A 21,143-nucleotide genomic window follows, 5' to 3' on the forward strand; every position below is an offset into this window, starting at 1 on the left:
TAAATATATATATGTGTATATATTTTATATATACAGTGAAAAAATAAAAAGAAATATAATGTGGTTAAATAGAAGGTAATCTGAGGAGAGCACTTATAGTTGGGGGTATATATCAGAGCAGGCTTCATTTAGAGGGTGATATTTTAGCTAAGTCTTGAAAGAAGAGAGGAATTCCATGAGGAAGGGGAGAGGAGGAAGTACATTCCAGGCATGGAGATGAAGGACAAAGACAGGGATTTGGAAGATGGAAAAGACAGATAGCCATGAAGAACATTTTGATTCTATTTCAGTGTGGGAAAGGGAATATGTCCAGTGAGACTGGAAAGATTGATTGGGGGGCAAAACTGCAAACTGTTTTAAAAAAGTGAGAAGAGTTGATATGTTTCTATTTGATCCTAAAGGCAAGAGGGAGCCATTAGACTTTTCTGGGTAATGGAATGACAAGGTCATATCTGTACTTAAGGAAAATCGCTTTGGAAACAGTGTAAAGGATGAAATGGAGTGGAGAAACTTGAGGCAAAGAGATCCTTTAGGAGGTCTTCCCATAATCTTGTACAAGGGGAATCATAATCTGAAAAAAGGTGGCAGTTTTATGAGTAGAAAGGAGAGGTTGGATAGGAGAGAAATCGTGGCATGACTCAACAGCTGATTGGATATGCGAGGTGAGTGAAAGAGAAGTCAAGCATAACTCAACATTAGGTTTTGAACAATGGCAGAATGATGGAAACAGGGAAGTTGGTAAGGGGAGTGCTTCTCTGAGAACAGTAATGAGTCTGTTTTCAATACATAAAGTATGAGATTTATGGAACATCCAGCTAGAAATATTCAATAAGCAATGCTTGATTCAGGATTAAAGTTCAGGGGAGAAACTGGAACAGGATGTATGGCTCAGGCACCAGCATAGAGACAATAATGAAAACCCTGGGAGTTGATGAAATCATCAAGAAAGATTAACAAAGAACTATCAACAAACTTCCCTTCATCCCTTCCTCTCATTCTTCGTCCATCTTCTTAACACTCACAAAAGACTGCATTCCTAGCCATTCTCCCCAGGACTGGGGTTCATTACTTCCCCTGTATTCCCAGCATATTGGACTACAAAGAGAAGGAAATATGCTTTCTAACTCTTCACTATCATTATCAGACCAACTCTTTGCTTTTTTTTAGTTGTTGTTGAAGCAATTGGAGTTAAGTGACTTGCCCAGGGTCACACAATAAGTGTCAAGTGTCTGATTTGAATTCAGGTCTTCCTGACTCCAGGACCACTGCTCTATCCACTGCATCACCTAAACTGCTCCAGACCAACTCTTTTGGATCATTACTTAGCAAATTTTTTTCCTTTGAGGTTTATTCTATCCATTTACTACATATGCATCATTGGGTCCAGATCTGTGTTGCTGTCATCCACCAATCTCTAAATTGGTCACTTTTTCTTTCTCAAGAAATTTGATATCTGGGTTACATTATTTTCTTGTGTTCCAACCCTGGCCCTCATACTTTAGGGACTTCCATATACATGCTGATATCTTCTCCAATACCCTAGACTTTTACTTCATCCTAATATCAGCTTTCATGGCCTGTTTCTCAGCCACCTACAGATATGGTCCTATCTTAGATAACATCATAACTGTGTATCCTTCATGATCTTGAACACTGAAATTTTGGTCTCTGATCAGAACTTCCAATCCATCCTTCTTTCCCCCTACTGTGCTCCTTCTAAATGTCTTCTTTGTTCTTAAAGGGATCTCTAGTCTCTCTCTACTCCTCCTTGTCAAAGTTAAACTCCTTTACAAAAAGTTGTTTGTACTAATTGCTTCCATTTCCTCACATCCCACTCACTTTGCAACATGTTGAGTCACTCATTCATTATCTTTTCCTTTAAACTTTCCTTATTTCTTTTGAGGTCACTGCAATCCTCCTTGTCACACAGGTTCACAGCCTGGTGACTCAATATGCAATCTGGCTTCTGGCTTCACTGCTTAATGGAAACTAATCTATCCAAGACTCCCAGAAATCTCTTAATCATTAAATCCAATTACTCTTCCTCAGTCCTCAACTAACTTCTCTGAATTGTTTGAAATATACTACCTTTCTTTTCATGACAGTGATCTCTCCTGACTCTTTTTATAACTTTATTATGGTTTCTTTTCACCTTTGTAGGATCATTTTCTTACCTTGGAGAAATATGCTGAGTCCCTAGAGCCCTACCCTCTTGGTTGACAACTGTACCCTGAGCAAAATAGTATTTTAAAATTCATTTAAAAAATTCAAATTCTATATTTCCCCATCTCCCCCTTCTTAATATTGTAAGCAATTTGATATAGGTTATATATGTACAATCATGTAAATCATAATTCCATATTAGTCATCTTGTGAAAGAAGAAACAAACATGGAAAAAACCATGAAAAAGAGAGAAAGTGAAAATACCATGCTTTGATATGCATTCATATTCCATCAGTTCTTTCTTTGAAAATCATCCATGAGTCCTTTTGAGTTGTTGTTGATCACTATATTGAGAAGAGCTAAGTCTATCATAGCTGATCATCTTACAATGTTCTATACATTGTAGGTATGCAATACTCTCCTGATTCTGCTCACTTCACTCAGCATCAGTTCATGTAAGTCTTCCCACTCTGGGCCATTCTTTCAGGAGTGGCTCTAATCATGCTTCATTTCACTTGCAAATGGACTCTCCAGGCTTCTCCTCTTCCTCCTGATCACCCCATACCAACATCCTCTCCACCCTTTTCCAGATTCCTTTATGTGTTATCTTTCCTCTGTAAAGTCATTGAGGGTAGGAATTATCTTGTTTGTATTTTTGCTTAGTCTACTGTCTAGCAGATAGTAAATGTTTAATAAATATCCACTCACCCAATCTTTTGCTCTTTCTCTCTGTCTCATTTATCAGTTGTGAACCTCTATTCTTGAATCTCTTTCTCTTCCTTATTTTCCTTTCACTCCTCTATATCTGTTTTTTCTCCTGGTACTCATTAGCTCCCTTGGGCTCGAATGTCATTTCTACATAGATGATATATGAAAATCTAAATAACCAGCCTAATCTATCTCCTAGACTCTAATCCTGAATTGCTTGCTGTTTTTTAAAATTTCTATCTAGATGTTGCATTAACATCTCAAACTCAACATGTCCAAAAGAGAAGCAATTCTGATTCCACCAAAACCCAGCACTTCTCCAAATTTTGCAATTTATTTTGTTGGCAATGTCATCTTGTAAAAATTTTTTTTATTTACAGTAGCACTTTTATTCTTATTTTCTTTTTCATTTTACAATTTGTTCCCCAATCTCACATCCCTTCCCCAACTCTCCTCTGATAGTTTTACATTGTTTTCATGCTATACAAAATTGAATGTGTTGAGAGAGAAATCAGATCCTTAAGGGAAAAATAAAATATAAGAGATAGCAAAATTACATAATAAGATACCTTTTTTTTTAAAAATTAAAGGTAATAGTCTTTGGTCTTTATTAAAACTCCATGATTCTTTCTTTGGGTACAGATGATATTCTCCATCACAGATACCCTAAAATTGTTCCTGATTGTTACACTGATGAAATAAGCAAGTCCATTAAGGTTGATCATCACCCCCATGTTGCTGTTAGGGTGTACAAAGTTCTTCTGGTTCTGCTCACCTTGCTCAGCATCAGTTCATGCAAATCCTTCAAGGCTCCTCTGAATTCCCATCCCACCCCCCTTGTTTCTAATAGAACAGCAGTGTTCCATAACATACATTTACCACAATTTGTTCAGTCATTCCCCAACTGATAGACATTTACTCAATTTCCAATTCTTTGCCACCACAAACAGGGTTACTGTGAATATTTTTGTACAAGTGATATTTTCACTCTTTTTCATGATCTCTTCAGGGCATAGACCCAGTAGTGGTATTGCTGGATCAAAGGGTATGCACATTTTTGTTGCCCTTTGGGCATAATTCCAAATTGCTCTCCAGAAAGGTTGGATGAGATCACAGCTCCACCAACAATGTATTCCAACATTGATCATTGTCCTTTCTGGTCATATTGGCCAGTCTGAGAGGTGTGAGGTGGTACCTCAGATATGCTTTAATTTGTATTTCTCTAATGAGTAATGATTTAGAGCAATTTTTCATATGCCTATGGATTGATCACTTTGATTTCCTCATCTGTAAATTGCCTCTGCATATCCTTTGACTGTTTGTCAATTGAGGAATGCCTTGTTTGTTTTTGTAAATTTGACTCAGTTCTCTCTATAATTTTAGAAATGACTCCTTTGTCAGAAACACTAGTTGTAAAAATTGTTTCCCAATTTACTACAATTTCTTTTGATTTTTTTTTGTGGTTTTGTTTGTGCAAAAGCTTTTTTAATTTAGTGTAATCAAAGTTATCTAATTTGTTTTTAATGATGTTCTCCATCTCTTCCTTGGTCATAAACTGCTTCCCTTTCCATAGATCTAACAGGTAAACTAGTCCTTAATTTCCTAGTTTACTTATAATATTGTCTTTTATGTCTAAATCCTGTACCCATTTTGATCTTAAAGGGAGTGAGATGGTTGGTCTAATCTAACTTCCAATTTTCCCAACAGATTTTATTGGAGAGAGTTTTTATTCCAGAAGCAGGACTTTTTTTGAGTTTATCAAACAGCACATTACTATAATCATTTCCTGGTATCTCTTTTGTACCTAGTCTAATTCACTTGAATGCTCAAAAACAAACCACTCTATTTCTTAGACAGTACCAGACAGTTTTGATGACTGATGCCTTATAAGATAATTTTAGATCTGGTAGGGCTAAGCCACCTTCTTTTACACTTTTTTTTCATTAAATCCCTGCAAATTCTTGACTTTTATTTCTTTGTATGAATTTACTTACCATTTTTTCTAACTCATTAAAGTAACTCTTTGGGATTTTGATTGGTAGGGCACTAAACAAGTCATTTAGTTTAGGTAGAATTGTCATTTTTATTATATTAGCTTGGCCTATCCATGAGTAGTTGATATTTGCCTAGTTATTTAAATCTGATTTTATTTGTGAGAGAAATGTTTTGTAGTTGTTTTCATAGTTTCTGAGACTGCCTTGGCAGGTAGACTCCCAAGTATTTTATATTGTCTGAAGTTTTTTAAATTTAAATGGGATTTCTCTTTTCTAGCTCTTTCTGCTGTATCTTGCTAGTAATATAAAGAAAAGCTGAGGATTTATGTGGGTTTATTTTATATCCTGTGACTTTGCTAAAGTTACTAATTATTTCTAGTAGTTTTTTAGATGATTTTTTAGGGTTCTCTAGGTATACCATAATGTCATTTGCAAAGAGTGAGAGTTTTGTTTCTTCCTTCCCAATTCTAATTTCTTCAATTTCTTTTTCTTCTCTTTTTGCTGAATCTAACATTTCTAACACAATATTGAATAGTAATGGTGATAATGGGCACCATTGTTTCACCCCTGATCTTATTGAGAATGCCTCTACCTTGTCCCCAAACAATGCCATCTTCTTGGTCACCCAGGCTTGCAATCTCAGAGTCATTCCAGATTCTTCCTTCTTCCTCACTTCCACTAATTCCCTCTGCTTTCAAATCTGTGTTCTAGCTGCATAAAATCTCTATTATCAATATTCTTCACAGCCTCTATCTTAGTTTGGATTCTTCATCTCTTGCCTGAATCATTTCAGTAGTCTCTAAATTGGTCTCTAGTCTCTCCCTTTCCTAATCAATTTTTCTTATAGTAGTTAAAAGAAATTCCTAAAGCACAGATCTAGCCTTGTTACTCTGTTCCAAAAATTTTTATCCCTCTCAACCCCCCCAATTTGACCTAATCTATATTTCTAGTCTTATTTCATGTTACTTTCTTTTACAATTCTATTTTCTTTTTTCTCCATTTCATGGAAAATTTTTAAAATATTCATTAAAAAATTTTTGATTGCTAAATTCTCTCCCTTTCTCTCTTCTTTCCTCACACCTCGAGAAAGCAAGCAATTTGTTTTTGAGCATACAAGTGAAGTTTGCTTTCTATTTTCTAATCAAGACTGGACTGGAATTATTTCCCAAACTCAGTATTCCAGTTCTCATCACCAAGGCCTTTGTACAAACTATCCATCATGCATAATGTGCATATGTCTGTGAACTTTAGCCTCTAGAATTTTTTAATAATGTTTGACTCAGGTGCCATTTCCTCCATGGATCTTTTTCTGATTCCCCTATTGTGTTCCCTCTCCACTCAAATTATTTTATATTCTTGTATTTGTTTTCTTATTGTATTCCTCAGCAGAAAATAAACTTCAGGGCAGAATCCAATTTGCTACTGTTTTTTGAATCCCTAGAGATTAGTATAGTGGCTGATAGAAGGGACCAAATTATGTGTTTGTTAAATTTTACTACTCTGAATTAAATTGAAGTTGGAGAAACCTAAGGCAACTCATTCATGTTTGTTGGATTAAGAGTTATGTTGCTAGGGATACCTATGATCCTTAATATATGAGGCTATGGAATTTTCTATGAAAAAAAAACTCCCAGAGACAAACTAGAAAAGTGGCTAAAGGACCAGTTTTGATATCAGGAAGATCTTTGTGCAAGTCCTGTTTCTGACCCATATTAATTTTGTGAACTTGAGCAAGTTACTCAACTTCTCTTTTGCTTCAGGCAACTAATATCCTATGTTATGGATGAGTTTTCAATCTGCTCCATGTGGAAAAGTTCCAGTTGGGGAGCTCCCCATACCAATCCTATGCTTCTGGATCCCCCTTCCCCCCAATTAAAGCACATTTCTCTTATAATCTGGTACCATTGTCTACCTTTGTATTTTCCTGCTGCTAATACTGGGCTTCCTCACCCATTTCTGAAACCTCCTTTGTAAGATCCTTCAGCCTTTGGCATTTTTATCAAATGGAGAACAACATGACCCCCCAAAAAGGATATTTTTCTGACTAACATGATGTTCTTTGTGTAGGAAGGGGACACTTTAAGTAATTTATTCAGTAGAAATTATGAGTAAGAACAGAGTTATCCCTGCTTTCTCCTCACAACAGTCAGCTAGTCATTGAGTATTTATTAAGTGCCTACTATATACTAGACCTGGTGCTAGGAATACAAAGAAAAGCAAAAAATAGTCCTTACTCTTAATAACTTTACAATCTAATGGGGAAGACAAAATGCAAACACTATGTACAAATAAGCTATTTAGAGGATGAAATGGAAGGCTCTAGCTGTACAAGAACCTGATGAATCTTCTTGCAAAAGGTGGGATTTTAGCTGAGACTTGAGAGAAGTCAGGGTAACTGGGAGGTGAAAAATGAGGAGGGAGAGAATTCTAAGCATGGGAACCAGCCAGTGAAAATACCTGGCTGTTGGAGATGGTGTGATGTATTCAAGTCACTGAATCAGAGAGTACACGGGGAAGAGGGGAGATTCAAGGAATAAACATACTAGAAAGGAAGGAAGGGATCAGGCAATGGGAGACTTTAGGAGGATTGGTGAGGAAGCTATTACAAGGATCCAAGTGAAAGGTGATATAGATTTGAACAAAGGGTGATGGTACTATGAATAGGGAGAGTGGATGAGTGTGAGAGATATTACAGAGGGAAAATCATCAGGGTTTGGCAAATGATTTGATGTGGGAAGGCAGTAAAAGAAAAGGAAGAGTTGAGATAACACTGGGGCTTTGTCACTGAAGACCTGCCTTGAAATTGGGATAAGGGGCAAGTTTTGAGGGGGTACAAAAATAGAACTCTATTCTTTGAGTAGGTGGGCTGCTATGTGCTCTGTTTAGTTATGTCTGACTCTTTGTGACCCCATGTGGGGTTTTCTTGGCAAAGATACTAGAGTGGTTTATCACTTCCTTTTCTAGCTTATTTTATAGAATAGAATACTGAGGTAAAACAGGGTCAAATGACCTGCCCAGGGTCACCCAGCTAGGAAATGTCTGAGGCTAAATTTGAATTCAGGTCTTCCTAACTCCAGGCCTGGTGCTCTAACTACTGTGCTACGTAGCTGCTTTATGACCTTATTCTTATATGGCTATAGTTCTAGAACTTGAAGAGCCCACAGAAGTCAACTAACCCATATTTTATAGATAAGGAAATTGAGACCCAGGGAGATTAGGCAAGTTGCCAATATCACAAAGATAGTAAGCATCACAGGTGGAATTTTAACCCTGGTACTTTGATTCCACAACTGATGCATCATGTATCATGTATCATACCTCCTTTCTTTGCATAACTGAAAAATCAGTATGCTACCATTGTTACTGTTATTTTACAGCTTATCCAACTCTTCATGGCCACATTTGGGGTTTTCTTGGCAAAGATACTGGCATGGTTTGCCATTTCCTTCTCCAGCTCATTTTATAGATGAGGAAACTGGGGCAAACAGAATCAAGTGACTTGCCCAGGGTAACACAGCTAGTAAGCATCTGACACTTTCAATAGTGACTTTAAAATAGTGTAATAATGTCCAAATGGATTTGATTTTCCTGTTGGATTTATTTAAGTGATTTATTATCAGGGATTCTATAATTCAGAGTCCATGCTGCTACTATTATACTACCTTCCTCTCTCCTTCTCTCTCTTTCAGCTCATCCCTAAGCCCGATGCTTTGAAGTCCTAACAGAAAAACCAAACAAACCTTTGTGAAGATGTCACTGTCTGGAGGAAGACACGTTATCCTACCTCACTGGACTGTCTGACTTCTCTCTGACTACTATGCTAGTGCTCTAGAGCACTTTTTTTTTTGGTGGCACTAAATACCATCCCACTGGGTGGGATGTCAGCATCTGGATGATTTAAATCCTTAATAATTACTCAGCCTATACTGGATGCCTTCCATCAAAAATCACTGTGTTATTGGCATTCTACTGGTAAGAAGTTGGAAAAAACCACCCCCAAACCTGCCTCTTATTGCTTCAGGTGATCTGTGGAGACAGATCATATCTCATAAATGAATCAATGGACAACTGCTTTTGAACCAATCATTCAGTGAAAGCCTGCCATTGTACAAGTAGGAGTCACAGTGTGGTATGGTGTCTGAGAGAACTCTATCAGAATATTGATCAGTCCTCACTAATAGAGAAGCTGTCTTTTATGAGGTCTGGTACCATTCTCCATGGGGCAGGGGGAGAGCCTCCAATATTAAAATATAGATGACACTGAGTTTTTGATCTGGGGTCAAGAAAATCTGAGTTCAAATCCAGTCTCAGACACTAATGAGTTGTGTGATCCTGGGCAAGTAACTTGACCTTATTTGCCTCAGTTTTTTAATTTATAAAGAGTGTTGGAGAAGGAAATGGTAAACCATTCTGGTATCTCTGCCAAAAAAATCCAAAATAGGGTTATGAAGAGTCGGATACGACAGAACAACAAAAGACTTGAAAAAAAGTAATATGTCAACTAGAATAGAGCTTATCTCATGGTGTAGTGAAAGGATGTTGGCTTAGAAGTCTGAGCTCCTGGATTCAGATGCCAGCTCTACTACTTAATATTAGTGTGATCTTGGACAATTTCCTTAATCTTTCAGTTTATCAAGGAAATGAGGAAGGAAGAGTCGGACTAACTGTCTTCTTAGGTTCCATCCAACTGTAAATCTATAGTATTAACAATAAAGATGAAATCTAATACGGGGACTGAGAAGTGATGACAATGTGCTTCTTTTGAAAGTATTGGAGTCAGAAGATCTGATTCAATTGAAGCTAGGTGTGGCATTGGATAGAGTGCTGAATCATTAAGTTGGAAAATCTTGAGGAGTTCAAATCCCTCTTCAGAAACTTACTAGCTGTGTGACCCCAGTCAAGTTATTATCCTTTGCTTGCCTCAGTTCCCTCAGTTGTAAAACTAGCTTTTTTCCTCCCAGGGTTGATGCCAGGTTAAAAGAAGGTTGCATTTGTAAAGCACTTAGTAAACCTTAAAGTGCATAACTGGCTATTATTCAAATCTGACTCTTTCATTTCAGACTTGTGTGCAAAGTCATATAACCTCCCTGTTCTCAGTTTCCTTATCTGTAAATTGAAGGGATTGGATAAGTTGGCCTTTCAGTCTCTTCAGTCTAAATCTACGAGTCTTTGGACACAGGGAACTTTCCTCATCCTAGAAAACAAAGGGAGCTTTCTAGCATCAGCTCCTTTCTATGATAGCTTTGGCATTAGCCTAGCTTGGATCTCTAAATGTGGTCAACATCTTTATTGGGAGAATCTTTGCATCATGGTGAGTACAAGCCTTGGTGGCAGCCTATGATACCTTCATCAGATATGGTTCTTATATTTAGGGAGGGAAAGGAGGCATATTCTTCTTCTGGCATGCCCAATCAGAACAATGAATCTGGTTGTGATATGGTCCCACTCTTAACACATTGTCTGGGAGTCACCTTTCCTTGGGATTATTGAGAAAGAGGAAAACAGCTCTAAAGAAGAGGTTGGCACAGTGCCAACAACAGATCTGGATCTCTTCAATGTGGGATTTGTACTAGCTTTGTGCTTCTTTTGCTAAGAAGTCCATGTCTTCACCAAAGCAACTGAAAAGTACAAATCACACCTAAGATGATCTACGTATATGATTTATTGATACTATAATTCAGATGGATATGTTCATTCATAGAAAGATGACTCAAGAGGACAGGAACACATGTCTGATCTGTTCTTAAGTCCCAGGACTTTTCTGGTCTGGGGGAAAAAACCTATAACCTCCTAAAAAGTTAAGATGTATTCATACAACAATACCCCTGTTGGCTTACTGGTTCTAAGGGCTGTGTAGTTAGGGGCAACTTGGTTGGGCAGTGGATAGAGAACCAGTCCTGGAATCAGAAGGACCTGAATTCAAATCTGACCTCAGATAGCAGACACTTATTAGCAGTGTGACCTTGGGCAAGTTACTTAACCCTGAATCCCTAACATCCAGGGACATCTCCAAATTCATATCTGGCCACTGGACCCAAATGACTCTGGAGGAGAAAGTGAGGCTGGTGACTTAGCACAGTACCCTCTCACTTAAATCCAATTCATGTGCTTGTCATGGCATCATCTCCCTGATGTCATGGTCTTCTTCAAGATGAAGTACAAACATCATGATCATTAAATTAGACAAAGGGAGCTGGACTTCTTACTAAGGCAGATAAAACTAATTCCAGGGGTTGGTAGAATTCTTTTGGAGTCAGAGCAAAACACTCATGGTTATTCATCAGTCACTCTAGTTATCTCTAATTCTGCATATTCTTCCTGCTCCTCTGGGGGAAAGGGCTGATCTAAGCAGCCCATGTCAGCATGTAATTAGCAGGTTGGAAGACTTTGTCTGTAGATCAGGTTTATTTTCACATCAACCAGTGAAGATATTTATTATGGTTTTCTAACTAACAAGCCTAGTTCAGGAAACAAAGAGCAAATTATGAGTAATCAGTATATTGTTTAAAAAATGGATAGGAAATTATGGTATATACTGGAAAATTGTAGTAATGTAAATACTATGAACAATTCCATTGTATACAGTTATAAATTAATTTTAATTAGTTATTATATCAATTATGTAGATAGAGATAGAGTTCTGAACCCAGTCTCAAGAAGATCTGGTTTTAGACATTTGCTAACAGTGCTGTTGGATAGGAGACTGTATCCAAATTACTTAATCTTTCTGCCTCAGTTTCCTCTTTTTTTAAGAAGAGGAAAATATAACAACTACCTCCCAGGGTAGTTGAGGATCAAATCAAGTGTTATTTATGAAACCCTTTACAAACCTTAAAATACTTTATAAATATCACTCTAGAAGTGATTTTAGGAAAAGGAGTAGTCATTAACCAGCATTTCAGAGATAGGTTTTATACCATGAGTTTTTGGCAAACACTGATCATTGCTTCTATCTGGATCTTATTTTATATTTCATTGTAACTTTTCTCTGCCTCTAAGTCCAAATGGAATTGACTATGAACTTCTCAGGATGAGGAGAAATAGAGGAATAATTCATGCTGCATAGTAGGCCCTTAATAAATGCTTTTTGTACAGTTGAATCTACCAAAGTATTATATTCAAGGCTTTCCATTTTTCCCTATTTATTTTCCTCTTGATTTGATTAGGATGATCATTCTGAATCCCTAGAGCTGCAGGTGCTTTCCTCTTCCCCCCACCCAGAAATTCACTCTATTCATTTTATGTATGTTTTATATCTTTTTTTTATTTTTTATGTGTGCATGTCTCTATGGATAGAATATAACCTTCTTGAAGACAAGGAACCCTTTGGTTCAGTATCTTTATCCAAGTGGGGCTTTCTTCCTTATATATCTAAGCATCCCAATCATGCTTGGAACATAGTAAGTAATTAATGAATGTTCCTTGATTAATTGATTATGGTTATAGATTTAGTTTACTGCATAGTCATTCAGCTACACATTTCTATCTTGTGCATAAATAAATCTACACTAACTTTTTGCTGAATTACTGAAATTAAGGACCTGAATTCAAATTTAACCTCTAAAAATTACCAGCTGAGTGACCCTGAGCAAATTTAATTTCTATTTGCCTAGTTTCTAATCTTTGCCAAGAATACCTCACGGACAAAGTCTCTGGGTTCATGTAGAGTTAGACACAACTGAACAATAAATATCTATGAAATTACTTAGCACTACTATCTAGTTGTTCTAATAAGATATAAAGGAGATCAGCTGGCATAGGACTTGTTTTTAGTGAGTCCAAATTGGCTCCTTCCTAGTGATCAGCAGTTCCATTTCTAAAGTGCTTCACAACACAGCTGTTTATTATTCCACTATAAACTTTTGTTAGGGAATGACTTGAGGTCATTTTTTTTTCCTTTTCAAAATTGAGATGTTTGTCTCTCTTTAGTTTTTTTTTAGTTTTTTTTTTTTTGGTGCTGTTACAATTCTCCATAAATCACCAGAGGTTACTGAGAACAATACTGTGTTTTATAGCCATGTCGTTTAAGTGTCCCGATATGTACTTTCTTTGGGCCAGAGAACTTGAACTCTTCTAAATGATTTCTTACCTCTTCTCACTAATCTTAGTCTCAATTCTCTTAGCAATTCTTGTTCTGCCCTTTTCAATTTTGAAGTCATTTTCTTGAGATGGAGAAAATGTAAGAAAAACAAAAGTTATGCAATTTTGCTTTTTTGTGTGTTCCATTATTCAAGTGATGGCTCTATTTCTACCCAACTTTTCTTGTTTTCATTATAGTTTTTTAAAAGTTCCTCCTTTTTTTACTATTGTTTTTCTCCTCACAAGCCCCAAACTATCTGGGTTTTAGTTTTCTCTTGACAGTATTCTCCATGCCATTCTTTTTAAATTTTACCATGGTTAGGTGAACCTCCTTCCATCTTCCATATCTCAAATTTTGAAAGAAATAAAAGCCATGAGTTGAAGAATAAAGCACCTTTAATTGAGATAATAGATAGCAAACCTGCCACCCTGTGGGATATCCAGTGATTTCTGAATTCCAAGACCCAAGCAAAAACTTCTTATAACTTTAGGAGGAGAGACAGAGGAGGCAGTATGAGGTAGCAAGTCTTGGTCATGAGATCCCAGTCGTTCTTGGCAATCCAGACAAGGAAAACTACTTCATTCTGACTGTTTTGACCTTCATCCTAATGGAAGGAGGCAAGAACCATAGAAGTTTAAATGCAGTTCAGCTGGGCTCTCCAATATTCCTGGGTGAGAGGACCTAGGGTATGGTTCAGCTCAACCTAATAAAGAGTAATATCTTAAGAGTAGGAAAGTAAGGGAATTAACTGAAATTCTGACATTACAAGGATCATTTAAGGGAGTTGCAGTCCATATTAAATTTGGTATTAAAATCAATAATTATATTAACAAATTTCTGTCATATATATATGCAATTTAAAAATCTAAGCTCATTAGACTGTTTTTCTGTACAATCCAGTGGCTTCCTTAGTGACCTTCCTCCTTTTTCTGCTGATTAGAATTTCTAATTGTATTGTCAGAATTTTGCTTTTGAGATGAAATTGTAGGGAGATGAACACTGATTGTGAATGTTTGTCAAAATGAAACTTCTAACAAATGACTGGATAGCCAGGTCACTCATCATTACTCAACTTGCCCTTGGGGATCTGTTTTAGGAAATAAGGCATCTTTCATATGTTTGAACTGTAGTATACCTTCACAGAAAGATCTTTTCTTTAGCTAGATCTCAATGAGTGTAAATAAAGAATGTAAAAATGGTAATTGGTTCCCTCCTAATGGAAATATGCTGTGAGAATTCATAACACCTGACTACTTCATGGGATTCATTATTTGCACTAATCAAATCTTACCTGAATTTTTTCCTTTTATCCTTCTCCAGATACTCTCAATTTTTCCACTCTTTAGTTTGTGAATTTCCATGTTGCTTAGATATATAGAATATTAGCCAAAGCATTGCTGCATTCTAGTTTTGTCTCATTCTACAAAGTTCTGGGGAAAGTGAAAGGTTGAATTTATTTTAGAATGTTAAAATTTCAAGTTCATTTTGCTCATTGCTCATGTTCCTTAACATACAAACATTTTGCAGCTGCAAATATGTTCTCTAGTGTATCACTCTTCAGATTTGCTTTGTTTGGGGAAACAGTCCTTCAAGTCATCACCTTTCTCATCTAGCCAGTCCAAGAGCATGTAACTGATTTAATGAGATTTGGAACTCTAATCTTGAGAGTTGAGCCTGAAGCAGCTGTTTTTGTTTGAATGGATTTCATCTTTTTTCCAGTCTCAAAGGCAAGAGACCCCAGAAACTTTACTGACTGAATGAAATTGGGAGTGATCATGAATGTAACAGGTGATACTCTGATTTTCATTGATTGGTCAATAATAGTCCTAACTTCTCTTGCTCATTGTTTGAGTTTTGATGGCTCAGATTGAGTATAAATAGCATTTTTTTCTATTCTGGCCAGAAACTCTGAGGGTTTTCCTCTCCCAGACTGATTCTTTTCTGAAAGCAAACTAGGTCATTTCTATCTCAATTCTTACTTAACCCTTAATCATTAAATGGATTTTGTCTCAGACAAACTGAGACCTGTTAAAGACCTTAGCTTAAAAAGGTCAAGGTCTCCCATTTCATTCTGGGCCATTGCCAGTTGTCTTGACTTACTTCTTGCTATTGGACTCTGCTAGCTCTGGGAAGAAAGAGGCTGATGACTTCCACAGAGCTGTCTCACTTAAATCCAATTCACTCTCATGTGAACCTCACCCTCATAATGCCATTGGTCCTCTTCAAGAATGAAAGATGAACAACAAACAATGGGTGATAGAGACAGAATCCAAATATATCTTGACAGGCTGGAACAATGGGCCAGATATAATCAAATAAAGTGGACTAGGGTAAATGGCAAATTTAGTTTGAAAGAATCAACTGAATAATAACAATTTGGGAAGACATTATTAAACAATAGTTCATGTGAAAAAGACCCAAAGTCTTTACTAAATTACATGTTCTATCTTGAACCAACAATGTGACATAGGGGCCAAAAAACCTAAGGAGATGTTTGGTGGTATTAAAAGAAGCACAATGTCCAGAAAATTCCATTCTGTCAAAAAATGGCTAGTATATTGTGTTTATTTCTGAGCACCATATTTTTAGGAAAGATGAACTATATATCTCTGGGATATTCCTCATATTTTAAAAAACATCTTCCTCTCCCTACCCCACCCCCATCCATTGAGAAGGCAAGAAATATAAAACTCATTACAAATATGAAGTCATGCAAGACAAATTTCCTTTAAAAAAAGCAAGAAAGAGGAAAAACTATCTTCAATCTGTACCCCAAATCAATTAATTCTCTGTGTGGAGATATAGCATTTTTTAAATTTTCTCTACTCACATAACCACCATTCTTAGTTCATATCTCCTCATTGTTTACTAACTATGACTTCTGTAACAGATTCCTCACTGGTCTCTATACTTCCTGTTTCTCATCTTTCCAATGTTCCCTATGCCCAATTACCAATTTAATCCTTGACTGAGGTGAAAGTTAGACCTCATACAGAGAGATCACCCAGGTTTGGTTTCATATTACTGAAAATAAAAAAAAATCTTCACTTTCATCCTGGTTTTGATTTTTTATTGACATGTTTACTTTTTTTTAGAATATGCTATGAAATGACACACTTCCATTTCTTTTTTTGCCAGGTTCCAAGAAAGGATCTGTTATCCCTAAGTGGACAAAGGAGGTAGAGATGTGTGGGAGGGATGTACAATGAGAGAAGAGAAATAGAACTATGGAACCTTTCAAAGAGTCTGACCATAGAGAAATAAGATGGGTTTGAGGATTTCCTAGGAAACAAATAAAAGCAACTTAGGCTAATTTTGGTGATTATAATGTAATAGTTTGTTATTGTAGAAAGAGTGCTGGAATTAAAATCAGAAGAAATCTATGTTAAAATATCAGTCATGGAAAATTACTAGCTTTGTCCCCTTGGTCAGGTTCTCTGAGTCTTATTTTTCTCATCTGAAAACTGGAAATAGTTCCAATAACTACCTCATAGGTTTGTAAGAAAGATGGTTTTTTAAAAAAATCATAAAATACTCTATAAATGGTAGCTGTTAATAAAAGTGGTAGAAAAGTGTGTCTTTTTAATGTAGATGTGATCAACACATGTTGTCTGAAATCAATAGCACTTTCTAATATAATTTGAAAGTTAGAAAAATAACTATTCAGATGATAAACTTTAATATGTATGCACACACACACACACACACACACACACACTCAAAGTAGCCAATAATTTTCTCTAAAATCCAATAACCCAACCAATTAAGTTCAGAATCTTTGTTTTAGGAGGTAGAATAAAAATAAACCATGACCATATCAGTGTTTCTCAGATACTGATGTGTCCATGGTATCCTTTGGGTCTGGCCATTGTTGATGTCATACAGGTTTCCTACCCATTTTGATCATGCTGAGAATAGCCAAACCCTGCCTGTTAGGACCAATATTGATTTTAGTCTGGAAGCTCTGCTGACTGCCGCAGTTGCTATGGCTTTGCTAAGTTATTAAATCAAACAGCACAATGATATTCTCTACAGAATAACTCCATGAAAATTCTCTATAGAATATAGCTCCACCCCACAAATCTTCCCTTTCCGATAGAGAGATTGAACATTTCACCAAAGAGCTCTTTGAAAAATAAGCCCTAGAAGCAAGATTTAAACATTGAATGGAAAATGATACCCTAAAGCTTATGAAAAAAGCTTATTTCTTCTTTTTCTTTACTATCATCACTCATCTAGGACAAGCTCTCCAGAGCATGCTTAAAGAGCCCAGGTGGAAATATACTGAGGTCTGGGGAAAACCAGGCACCATGTTGATGAATTATGTGGCTGGAATCTGTAAGTGGTCAAAATGAGAGGAACATTTTTAGGATAAAGTGAAGTCTATAGATTGGGTTTAGCATAATAGTTGAAGAAAAGGTTTCTTGGATTGTAAATAGAGGGGGAAAGCAGGGAAATATGTGCTGCTGCTGCCAGGGTTGGATATTGTTGACTGAGGGAGGTTCCTACAGCTTTCCTTACTACATATGGTACTCTGTAACTCTCCATTGGAGTTCCTCTTCCAATTGCCTAGAGATAGAGTATTATATATATATGTATATATATATACATATATATATAATAGATATAGTATATATATTATATCTATAATATATATACATATATATATATATATACATTAAATAAAAAAGATACCATATGTATTACCTTGAAGTATATGTAGTAGAAAGAGTCAAGGGTTATTGAGGTAGAACTGGTATGAACTTTAGAGATCAGCTAGTCTACTAGTTCATTTCCTTTATTTTACAGATGAAATCCAAAAAAGTGAAATGATCTGTTCAAGATTATCAGAAGAAAATGGGCAGCTAGATGCTATTGTGAATGAATCACTAGACCAAGAGTCAGGAAGACCTGTGGCCTCAGACATTTATTAGCTTGTGGCCCTGGGCAAGTCACTCAAACCTGTTTGCCTCAAGTTTGTAAGATGAGTTGGAGAAGGAAATGGCAAATCATTCAAATTATCTTTGCCAAGAAAACCCCAAATGTGGTCACAAAGAGTCAGACCTAACTGAAATGACTAAACAACAGCCAAACAGTAATAAAAGTAGTAGAACTGAGACTCAAGCTCATAGACTGTGACTCTAATTTCAGTCCCCTATCCACTGTGCCACTCTGAGAGACCTGGCCTTGAGTCTTGGCTCTGCCACTTAATTGTCTTATTCCTGGGACTAGCCCCTAACATCTCTGAGGTTCAATTTCCTTAGCTGTAAAATGAGATAATACTTTCATTGGTTCCAGAGTTTGAAATCAGTTTAGAAATGGGAGCTATGGCTATAACTTACTTAGTGTTTGTTTACAAGTATTTATGAATCATTACTGTGAGCCAGTTACCTTGTTGGCTAGCATAAGACCTTTCTATACTAAATGCAAGGAATACAAAGAAAGGCACCCCCCCCCCCCCCCCGCCCCAAACAAACAGGGAAAAAAGCCCCAATCCTTGAACCTCAGGGAGCTCATATTCTAATTTGGCAGACAACTTTTAAAAAGTATTTTATTTGTTTTTCAGTTATATACAATAGTAGTTTCTACCTATCATTTCTTGTAAGGTTTTGAATTTCACACTTTTCCCCTCTCCCCCCACCCCCCAGAAAGGCAGGCAGAAAACTTTTAAATAAGACACACATATGATTTTTACAGAGTAGATGGAAGATAATCGCAGCGTGGTAAGACTAGCAGCTAGGAAAACTGGGAAATGCCTTCTGGAGTACATGGAATCGGACTGAGTCTTAAAGGAGGGTTGGGAATTTAAGAGATGAAGAGGAAGAGGAAGAGTTTTGCATGAATAGAGGAAAGCAAGTGGAAAGATCTGGAACCTAGAGATGGATGTTATATATAAGGAAATGCAAGTAGGACAGTAGCTCTATCACAGTCCATGAAAGGGAGTAAAATGTAGGAAGACTGCAAAAGTAGGAAGGAGTCTTATTATAAATGCCAGATGACATTGTTTTTGTCCTTAAGACAATAGGGAGCCAGTGGGGTTTATTCATCTGAAGGGTGATGTGGTCAAATATATGCTCTAGGAAAATCATTTGGCAGCCAGGTTGAGGAAAGATTGGAATAGAAACTTGAAGCAAGGATACTAATTGGAAAGTTATTCTGATATCCAGAAAAGAAGTAATGAGGAACTATAATGGAAATAATATAAACAGTATAATACAAGTTATATTATAGTGGCTATGTGAATGAGAGAAAGTATATCTACATGAGAGATGTTGTGAAAGCAGAAAAAAATAAGATTTCACAAAATTGGATATGTAGGGTAAGAGCCAGTGAGGATTCAAGAATGGTACTGAGGCTTCGAATCTGGGTTGGGAGGATGATGTTACCTTCCACAATCATAGGAACATTTAGAAGAAGGAGGGATGGGGGGGGGGGAAGAAAATGAATCTCTTTTGGATGGATTTAGTTTGAGATGTTTATGGATCATCCTGTTTGAGATGTTCAAAAGAGAGTTGGTGAAGTGAGACAGTAACTCAGGAAAGAGATGAGGAGAAAATATATTGATCAAGGAATTATCTGTATGGAGATGATAATTGAGCCCATGGGAGCTACTGAGATCACCAGATGAGCTAGCATAGAAGGAAGAGAGAAGAGGCCGCTGGAAAGAGTCTTAGGGAATGCTCTTTGATAGTGAGCATGATATGGATGAAGAACTAGCAAGGGAGATTGAGAAGAAATGGTCAGAGAAATAGGAGGTGAACTGGGAGAAAGCAGTGTCAGAAAAACCTAAAGGACAGAGTATCTGGAAGGAGAGTCTGAAGAGGTAAAGATGAAGGATGTTTGAGAAATAATCATTAGATTTGGCAATTGGGTTATTGGTAACTTTGAAGAGAGAAATTTCAATTGAATGATGATAAAAATAAGACAGCAAAAGGATTATAGGAGAGTGAAAGCAAAGATGTGGAGATAGCAAATATATAGATAGCTTTCTGAAAGTGTTACCAATAAGAAGATAGATTGAAAGGTAATAGGGATAATAGAATCAAGTAAATGTTTTTAAGGATAGGGAGACATGTTTGTAAGTAGGAGAGGAGTCAGGAAGTTAAAAATTGATGAGAGAGATGTGAGAAAGGGGGAGGGGAAAAAGAAAGAGAGAAGAAGAGAGGAAAAGAATGGAGGAAGAGAGGGAAAGGGAGGAAGGGAAAGAGGGGGAGAAAGGATAATGATGGAGAAAATCCAGAGAATACCTTAGGCTGAAAGAGTTGGAGGAGGGAGTGCCACAGGAGGTTTGAGGAGAGATAAGTTTTGAAACTGTTACTATGGAAAATGGTAAAACAAATAAATTAGAGAGGGTTAGAAAGATTGCCTTGCTGCAGTGAGAGCTTCAGCTGAGATTAGATAACATAAATTTATATAATAGACAGAGCATGGTTTTGTGATTTTTTTATCTAGCATCATTCAACAACACATGAATAGAACAGAGGGAGGTGGATGAGTTCTGGTTTAACAAGATGAGATTGGCATTAGAACAAGGTATCAAAGGATTCTGGAGAAGAGAGAAGTGTAGCTTTGAAATGGTTCACAAAGGGGTCAAGCTAGAGAAGGTCAGAGAGGATGTGGCAGGTGTAGTGGTGATGGCCTGGGAAAGAAATGAGTGGTGGTGGTAATGAAGATCATAGTAAGGACAAAGAGCAAGGTTGAGATCTTAAAATAAAGGGAAAGATGGAATAATAAAAGATAATTAGATAAAGGTCAGAGTTTATAGAACATTTGTGGATGGTAGCCAAGTAAAAGGTGTGACAATCTCCATGTGTTTCTGTATTCATATTGTTTTGGTTGAAGAAAGGAAGAAGGAAGAAATTTTGCCTTACATGATATATATTTGGAAGAAGGGAAGAATTCAATAGGCAAAGTCTTAGTGTTATTATGTAAATAATTTTGACCTTGCAGATTCCTTGAAAGAATCTTTGGGATATGAACCACAGATCACAATTTGAAAACAGCTACTCTAACGAATCACTGCTTTAAATATTTCTATGAGGTAATCAACCTATCATAGGTCTTGAAGGTAGACCAAAAATTGACTTGAGGTAAGTTGTGCACTGTCTTTCTGGGAGAAGGCAAACATATCTGACTGATTTTTAATTTTTTCCCTGTATTGTGGGGAGACAGTGTGTGAGAAATGCTGAATCCGTCA

General features: G+C 36.7%; 1 pseudogene; it reads left to right on the forward strand.

Moving 5' to 3' along the window:
• Window positions 1-633: 633 nt before the first annotated feature.
• Window positions 634-21,143, forward strand: part of LOC141498998 (eukaryotic translation initiation factor 3 subunit E pseudogene) — a 48,376-nt pseudogene continuing 27,866 nt past the window's right edge.

The sequence above is a fragment of the Macrotis lagotis genome, chromosome X, assembly GCF_037893015.1.
Source record: "Macrotis lagotis isolate mMagLag1 chromosome X, bilby.v1.9.chrom.fasta, whole genome shotgun sequence".
NCBI classification, from domain to species: Eukaryota; Metazoa; Chordata; class Mammalia; order Peramelemorphia; family Peramelidae; genus Macrotis; species Macrotis lagotis.